This window comes from Pseudorasbora parva, chromosome 25 (assembly GCF_024679245.1).
Source record: "Pseudorasbora parva isolate DD20220531a chromosome 25, ASM2467924v1, whole genome shotgun sequence".
In the NCBI taxonomy this organism is placed as follows: Eukaryota; Metazoa; Chordata; class Actinopteri; order Cypriniformes; family Gobionidae; genus Pseudorasbora; species Pseudorasbora parva.
This window is the reverse complement of record NC_090196.1, coordinates 2,176,186-2,185,630: the sequence shown is the minus strand read 5'-3', so window position 1 is coordinate 2,185,630 and position 9,445 is coordinate 2,176,186.

Here is a 9,445-nt window from a genome sequence, read left to right as displayed (position 1 = left end):
CCTGAAACGGCGAACCGGCAGGGAACACCTGACCTGACTGCTCGCATGCCCTCCGAGGAGGGGGCGGACCACCCTCAGGTGGCCCGCGGAGACCCTCTGCGCCCTGACATTGCGGCGGGGTTAGCAGCGCGGCCCCCTGTGGGCACCGAAGGAAGACGGGTACCGTGTGCTGAGGTAAGCACCGATTTCCTTCGGAGGGGAAATGCCAGGGACGATGCAGCTGAAGGCGAGAGATAGCTCGCAAGCGTCTCTTCGATCTTCGGCATCGCCCCATAACCATAGTGTCTCAGCCCAAATATATTACTATATGCAGATGTATGTGGGCTGAACACTCTATATGATACCGCTTGTTTCCTCCATGACCTAGACACCTCGGTGTGCAGGTCAGGGAAGAATGGCAGGACGTTGATGCTTTGCACGAGAGGGCAGGAATCGCTCATCTAATTTCGTTCTCTCTGATTTCGATGGGATTCAGATATTTCAGCCAGCCAGTCATTTCTTATTTTTATATTTAACCTGGCCACAGCTCTCGTGAGAACCTCAACTCACTAGCGGGTGACTGAAGTGGCGAGTCTTCAGTCGCGATGCTCTCAACGTCCACCTCCTCAGAGCTGGATAGTTGGAGCACCGGTGCCCCGCCCAGGGAGGAAGAGACCGCAGAGCGGGCTTCCAAACCCCGAGACGAGACACTGGACGATACAGGTGAGGGCTGAGATAAGGCCGGGCCCGTCTCAAACCCCTCTGCAACATCCAATTGTGAACCCCACGACTGCAGCCTCCGCTCTGCCTCGGCAGCAGCGGGACCAGAGCCGCGGGGAACACGAGCCGAGGCACCCTCCTCGAAGAGTGCCCGGCGGGAGCGCAGCGTTCTCAGTGGCATACGCTCACAGTGCTCGCAAGCAGCCCCCTCGAGGGCTGCCTGGGCATGCTGCGCTCCCAAGCATGCAACACAGAGAAGATGTGTGTCCCCGCCCGTGATGTAGCGTGGGCAGGGAGGAACACACTTTCTGAAATTGCTGCTTTCACTCGCCATTTCTATCTATTTTATTTTCTCTTTTTTCTGTTAATATATGAAATATTTAACAAAAGGGTGGAAAATCTCTGATAATAGACAGACAAAAACACCAAATAGACAGACAGGTTCACACAGATCGCTTACTGAAGGCACAGAAGCTAGTTCCTGTTTGTGTTCGCGGACCTTTTATAGTCTCCGGTTGATGACGTCATCACGTCGGCGACGTCATCACGTCGGCGACGTCATCACGTCGGCGACGTCATCACGTCGGCGACGATCGATCTTTTTTCCGATGGAATGGTTCTACAGGCGCTTCACGACGCATTAACGCAGAGGCGTTCTCACAGCGTTTCGACGCAGCTCGAGTTCCCCGAAAGGGAAATATATATAATGAAGACAGACTTGACTGCCAGCTCACTTCACACACACACACAGAGCTCCACTGCAGTCTATGGAGGTCCCCTGTTGGATAGGTAGACATCGGTCACAAACACAGGTCCCCTCTTGGTAATATAGACGTGCGTGCGTGTGTGTGTGTGTGTGTGTGTGTGTGTGTGTGTGTGTCCTTGTTTATATTGTGGGGACCAAATATCCCCATAAGGATAGTAATAGCTGATAGTAGTCACTTTTCAACCGGCTCATTGAAAAGTGAGCCAGTCCCCACTTTTCAAAATACTTATAAATCATACAGGATATGTTTTTTTGAGAATGTAAAAATGCAGAATGTTTCCTGTGATGGGTAGGGTTAGGTTTAGGGGCAGTGTAGGGGGATAGAAAATACGTGTTTGTACCGTATAAAAACCATTACGTCTATGGAGAGTCCCCACAAAGATAGTGAACCAGACGTGTGTTTATGTGTGCGTGTGTGTTTTTTTAAATTATTTTTATTATTAAATACACAACCAACAAAAACCTTGATACAAGGGGCACCAAGTAAAATCTTGCCTAGGGCAGCAAATTGGTCAGGGCCAGCCCTGAGTAAAAGTAAAGTTGATGAGTGGAGTATATGAAATTGTTGACAACAAGAGGTCCAAGATAAAAAATAAAGCATTTTAATTTGAATGATTTTAGCGTGTGATTTATCACGGGTCGGGTAACGGGCCAAATATTAACGGATCTGGGCGGATTTAATTTTGATATTTTCAAAATCGAATAGTTTTGAATCGAAAATCTTTTTGAATCGAAAATCGATTATGAATCGAATCGTGGCCTCAATAATCGGAATTGAATTGAATTGTGAGATGGTAAAAGATTCCCACCCCTACCAATATCCCCTCTCTTAAGCCCTATTCGGACGGGATTAGTTTAACATGGAGGTGGGGGTAAAGTAATTTTACCTCACAAAATATGTGTGTTTTATAAAACCGTTAGGTACAGTCTAACTAATCTGATTGGATTGTGTTGATGAAAGACACTTTCCTAGAGCTAAAATAAGTGTTGTGCCTCTAATAAGTGATTTTGAATTTCTTTTTGCTTTAAATAATACGCGGAAAATAGCTGGACTAAGCTATGATTGAACTATGGCCCGCTCTAAATCCTGACCGAGATGCTTGCTCAGCTTGCTCAGGTGGGAACACTAAATTTTCAACTAAATATTAAAATAATTTTCAACTAAATTACTGATCTGCCCACATTGTCACCATGATAATTGGAATTAGCTGGATGACATCACCGTTTCCTCCAGAGCGGCTGTAGAGCCGAATCAAATTCTGTTACATTATTTTCCTGGTTAACACTAGGCGCGTTTCCATTACCCTTCAAATTGCGCATATTGAAATTGCGAATTGAAAACACGCCTAATGGAAACGCGGCAATTTCGCAAAAACTCCCATATATCGCAAAAAAGTTTTTAGGCTCTCATGAGGTGGTTTTTCAGGCAATTAGAAAAAGGACATTTTCGCAAAACTGCAATGGAAACGTTTTTTTCGCATTTCATGTCACCTGTTGCGGTGACGCATTGCTGCAACATAGGGCCTATATATTATATTTTCCACTCAATTGTGCCGTAATAACAAGATAATGTAGTTAAAAGGACATATATTTTCTCCTAATAAGGACCACAGGCTATATATACTGTAATTAAGACATATATTCAAGAAATGTATTAAAACAGAAAGAGCTAGCCTATAGTTTCAGCCTTACTCAAAGGCCGAGGACACAGGCCAGTTACGCACGTCAATCCATTCCAGACGATCTTAGTTTGCTTCTTATTTAATAAACAGGCAATTAATTTATGAAACATCGATCAAAATAAAAATACAATTTATACAAAACGAATAAAAAATTAAGAAAGACTTTCTAGAAAATAAAACTCGAGGTGATCAAAATCATGTGACTCCCCAGGTCTCAAACATATTGCGATTCTTACTCGTGCTGCTCACTTTTCATAATCAACATATAAATTAAAATAATAATATCACAGGCTAATGTTTAGTCCTAAACGTAGCCTATTTATTTTCGTAGATAGGCTATGTTTTATTTAACCCACGGCCGATAAAAGCGCCGACGTTCTCATTTTTTCCTTCTTCCTTTAAGAGAGATTAAACAATTTACAGTACTCTTGTCATTTTTAGCTCTACAGATGAGTTCAAGACTTAATTATAAACTATAAACTGTCTATTTTTATTTGTGGACTCAGGGAACTAATTATTTTGCATGCACTCACTCCAAACGTGGTCTTCATTTAAAAAAAATTATTTCGTTTATTAAATGCCTTTTTTTTTCTTTTCCAAAGCATTTCTAAATTCAATTCACATGCCCATCAAACGAAATATCTGGCCAAAATAACGAAAGTGGTAAAAAAAATAAAATAAAAAATAAAATAAAACATTTGAGTTACCATGCAAATTCAAACATTTCGCTCTACTCTATATGCGTCTACCTGGCGCGCGTAAAAGTCGATCATTCTTTACAGATGATGGTTCGGTTTGGAGAGAAGACAAGACGGAGTTTTTTATTAATCTCATAAAAGACAATAGGATTACAGTAATACTGGATGCTAAACACAGAAATGCTACATTAGACCTCATGAAGACCTTGAAGCAGATCTGACACACACACACACACACACACACACACACCTCATATCCGTGCCGCTTAAGTAACCTAAGGGGCTTTCCTTGCCATTAATGCTTGGATAACACATATGTCTCCTTCCAATAATAATAATGGCTAGTGCGGTGGATGGGATATACAAACCTACCAAGTGCCATCATTTTGGAATGACCTATCGCGAGAGGAAAGTAACGTTTTAGTCGCATAACTGCAGCTATGGAAACGCTGTCATTTCGCAACAGTTTTTTTATCGACATTTAAGAAATATCGCAAAAGTTTTTCGCAAATCTGTAATGGAAACGCAGCTACTGTAAAGCTGCTCTGAAACAATTGGCACTGTAAAAAGCGCTCTTTAAGTAAAGGTGACTTGACTGAGATGCATTTAAAATATAATGATTAAATAGGTATTCTGTCATTTGATCATTTACCATAGATTCAAAAACGTTGGCTAAAACCGGTAGTTTAGAAACAGGGCGATAATCTGAAGGATCACGTCCTTTTAGTAATGGCATAACCACAGCTGATTTTCAGGATGGCGGTATTACATTAGTGGATAGACTCGATGCAATAGGTTCGGCAATAATATCTGCAGACACTTTTCAAAAAATTGCCACAATTTTGTCAGACCCACTTGATATCTTACAGTTGAAATTGGAGAGCAGTTTATTAACTTTGGTGAGCAATATAGGGAAGAAAGGAAAATAAATCTGATTCACTGTTAGTCGACTCGTCAATTCACTGTTCGTCAATGACCAACAAATTACTGGAATCTGTTATCGAACTAGCTGATATAAAACGACTATCAAACATACTACACTCACCAACAGCAGGTTACAACATACAATAACTGACAAAGACTATGGCAAACATGAGGGCTTAAATACACAAGGGCTAATGACAAAGCGAGGGACACCTGTGAACAATGATTAAGCCATAAACCAATGAAAACAAGACACAGGAAAACGAGGCAGGAACACGAGGCAGGATCACATGAGGGCATGGAATCACATGACAATTGACCACATGACAAAACCAGGAAGTGCATGACAACATGACAGTGAACATGAAAACCATGAAACCTACACCAAAACACCCTGTGACAGATCCCCTCCTCTATGGGCGGCCCCTAACGCCCATACATAAATCAAAACATTAATAACAGTCTTGGGGGGCGGACTTGGGGGAGGGATGGTGGGCCAGGCCCGTATCAAGGCACCAGACATGGACCCTGGTGTAGCTGAGATGGGCCTGGGAGCGTGGGCGGACCCGGACCATGAGGCGTGGGTGGACCCAAACCCTCTGGCCTAGGCAGACCCGGCGGCGTGGCCTCCATGTGCCCCTTGCCCCCCCAAAAAAAATGTATTGGGGGAAGCTATGGGCTTGTGGGCTGGAGCCTGGACGTGGGCTCATGGGCTGGAGCCTGGACTGAGACTGGAGCCGGAGCGTGGGGCTCCTCCTCCATAGTTCCCACAGTAAACGGAGACCCACTAACCAGGAGGGCATGGTCAATGTATCCCTCTAGGGACCAGTGGATTTTCCCTCCTGGGAGATGGGAGCGCAGAGGTTAATTTAAAGGTCCCGTTCTTCACGTGTTTTCGAAGCTTTGATTATGTTTACAGTGTGCAATATAACGAGTTCATGTTTTGCATGTAAAAAAAACAGTATTTTTCACACAATTTACTTATCTGTACAGCGCTGTTTCCTCTGTCCTAAAAACGGCCTGATGATTTCCTTGTTCTATGAAGTCTCTCCTTCAGAAACACGTAACAAGTTCTGATTAGGCCAGCGCTTCCCGTGTTGTGATTGGACAGCAGCTTAGAGCACTTTGCCCGGAAAGGTCCCGCCTCTTACCATAACTGGGAGATGCAAGCGCTGAATGCGCGCTCTTCTCTACGTGGGAGAGCAACGAGACCAGGCCCCCTATTTTGCGTGTTCTTGTGAGTGGAGGGTTAGTCAACAAACGGTTCTAGTGATGTCATTACATCCTTGCACTTCCTGCTGTAGTCCAAACCGGCCGTTCACTGTAGGCTTTGAAAGGGATCTTCTGTTAAATAAAATATCTCGCTTGGCATTGAACTTTGAGCTTTATAATTTTACAGGTATTATTTATGCTCTAACAGCAACATTACACACTGACTATAGTTTGAAAGATGGAATCGCGAAGAACGGGACCTTTAAACCAAATCTAAAAATGTCCTTCAGTGCCACATCATTAAATTCCACCTGGCAGCAAAGTCAACAATACTCCTGCACAGTCTTCAAGGCAGCGGTGGCCCTGGCGGAGACGCAACAGGCAAACTGCTGGGTTCATATTAGAGGTCAGTTATTCTGTAACGTATAGTCCACTGAAGAGGCGAGGTTAAGAACCCAAGTGCAGTCTTTATTTAAAGCTTAACATAAATCCAAACATAAACAAAAGACTTGGGTTCGAGCCTCTGCCCTTTTTGAAAATGAATCAAAAGTGCCCCTCTCAACAATCATCAATAATATTGTGGCCAATAAAACAGAATTGGAATTATAATTAATATAACAACGTCTACAAACCAGTAACAAATGGCGGAAAAGTCCCGTTTATCTTTTACGTATCTGTCAGTCTGAAATGTCAGTGCCATAATGCGTTGCTATGGGCGGTGTGTGTTTTACTTGACTGTTCATTCTGAACACTGCGTCCTCTATATTTTTGTTGTAATTATTATGCTCATTGTAAAAGTAAAATACAATAAGTTTGTATCTGTAATCGCAAACCAGACGGGTCATTCAGCGAATGCCTGTGGCTCGACGGCAGGAAAAACAATCCAAACAGTCACGATTTTTAAACCTTTTACATCATTAATCAAAGCTATTCTAAATGTAGGCTGTTAATAAGGAGGAAAGAAGTGTAGTGTCTCTTCAAAAAAAAAAAGAAAGAGACAATACATAATATTACAAAAATAAATCAACGTAAATGTATATAAACATTATAAAAACGCATGTGTTTTATACTTCTTAATGTAAAGTAACACTGTCCAACAGCGACACCCGCAGGTGAAGTTACAGCAGGTTTCCTGTGCCCATAAAATTAACAGACCTGGCAAAGTCACGCTATGATTAGATGTTGGAGAACATAGCATAGCATGGGGACGTAAAGACGTGCCATAATCAAATATATGTTCTATAACATGTAAAACGGGAACATGAACAGAGTACTCTAAAAGCAACTCATGTAAACACCTTAATCAGAATATTGTCTTATTTAGAATAAGGTCAAGAATTAGATTACTGCTGTCCATGTTAATGTAGTCAATGATTAACCTATAAACCAATGAAAACAAGACAAAGGAACACGAGACAGGACCACATGAGGGCATGGAATCACATGACAATAGACCACATGAAAAAAACAGGAAGTGCATGACAACATGACAGTGAACATGAAAACCTTAAAATATGAAACCTACACCAAAACACCCTGTGACAGATCAGTAGATTAATATGACCCAACAAAAGATTTTGGTAATTTTCAAAAATTTAAAAGGACCGCTCATTTATTGATAATTCGATGTAAATAATACTGACTTTTTGAACTTTTTATAAATGTTGTACCGTAATAGTTCTGTAAAATTTGTTCCGTAATAGTCTATATTGGGCCCAGTCCACATCACTATTTGTTTTCTTTGCTTTAGACCAAGCCACATTTATTTTCTTAATAAGATTAGAGACAGATTCAATGAACCAAGTATTATTTTCTTCCACTCACCTGAAATCTGCTTAAAGGAGCATGTTTATCACACATTTCCAGAAAAATATTTCCCAACATTTAAATTTCATTTAAAATATTCCCAAGCATCAACCACATCCAGTATAATCGAAACTAACTGTAAATTACTATTATACACATTGGGCAAAAAAGCTTGTACATAAAAATTTTTAAATTGACATTTTAATATAAATCTTGGTGAACTCTTAGTTATCTTAAAATGTATCACGCAATATATTGCACTATGATCGCTAATATCATTACAAAAAAATCCAATTGCAGAGCAAACATGGGTTCAAATTAGTTCAAATAACCCCATTCAAAGATGATTTGCTCATATTCTTTCCATTTAGGCAAGTCAGTGAATTTATCAGTTGATCCAGACATAAGGAATTACAAATGTCCTTAAAAGAGTCTGATGATGGAGGCAGCCAGTCCCAGTTTAAATATCCAATTAAAACTAAATCAGAGTTAGTCCAACTATGAAGCATGTCCATAAGCAAGGAAATTGCCTCACTTGAAGTTGAAGGCAGGCGGTAGCTACCGACCACCATTAGGCAAAAATACTTCAATAGTGTAAGGCTGGAAAAAAACTAGCAGAGGCTGAAATGTCTAATCGAGGAATAGGGACTCCATGAGAAAACAAAGAAAATTAACATCTGAACTGTCCCTCACGCATCATTGAAGATGTAAGTCTCACCTCAGTATCAGCTAATCTACATCTTTCTCTGTTGACCCCCTCTCCACCAACTCTTACTACCCCTCATGCTGAGAGCACTGAAAAATGCCTAGGTTTCGACTGTTCCCTGAAGTAGTACGCAGAGCATCACTAGAATAATTAGAAAGGCAAAAAAAAATCATAGCGGACGACTCTCACCCTGCTCACCACCTCTTTAATCTCCTCCCATCAGGAAGAAGATATAGGAGCGTTAAGACTTCTACTTCACGTTTCAAAGACAGTACTTACCCTCTGGCTATTAGACATCTGAATTTGCACTGACAGCTAGCTGCACTATCAACTGTATGCACTGTGCACTTTCTTTTTCTTGTCAAGGGTTATTGTCCTTTTAATGTCTGCAGGGTTTTGGTCTAAAGTCCTACTGTTTGCTGGGTATTGTTGGGGAACATTGTCTATTTTTGTACTTATGATGTATGTCCTTTATGTCATTTAAGTCTGAGAGTTGTACCCAGACAAATTCCTGTCAACTTGTTGACATGGCAATACATTTATTGAATTGAATTGAAGAGGTAACGAGTGTTGCATCGAATGATGCTATGGGAATTCTTGGGTGATGTCATGAAGCACTTGTGAAATCAGTCCAATAGGGTACGGAGATGTCACGGAACAGGAAGCTATAAAGCCTGCCGAAAAAAAAAGCCGCTCTAGCTTCGAAAGTCTGAAGTAGCTGCTCTGACAGGCATGTAGGAGGTATGGCAGAGCGATGCAAAACTCGTTCCCTCTTCAGGGAACCGAGGTTACAGTAGTAACCATAGGCGTTCCCTTTCAAGGGAACACCCGCTCCATCGAATGAAGCTATGTGAACATCTATACCAACGGCACCATAACGAAAAGTGCCTGTCCCATGTGAAAGAAAACACACTAGGACGAAAGTACCGACAACCCCGGGGTAGGCCATATG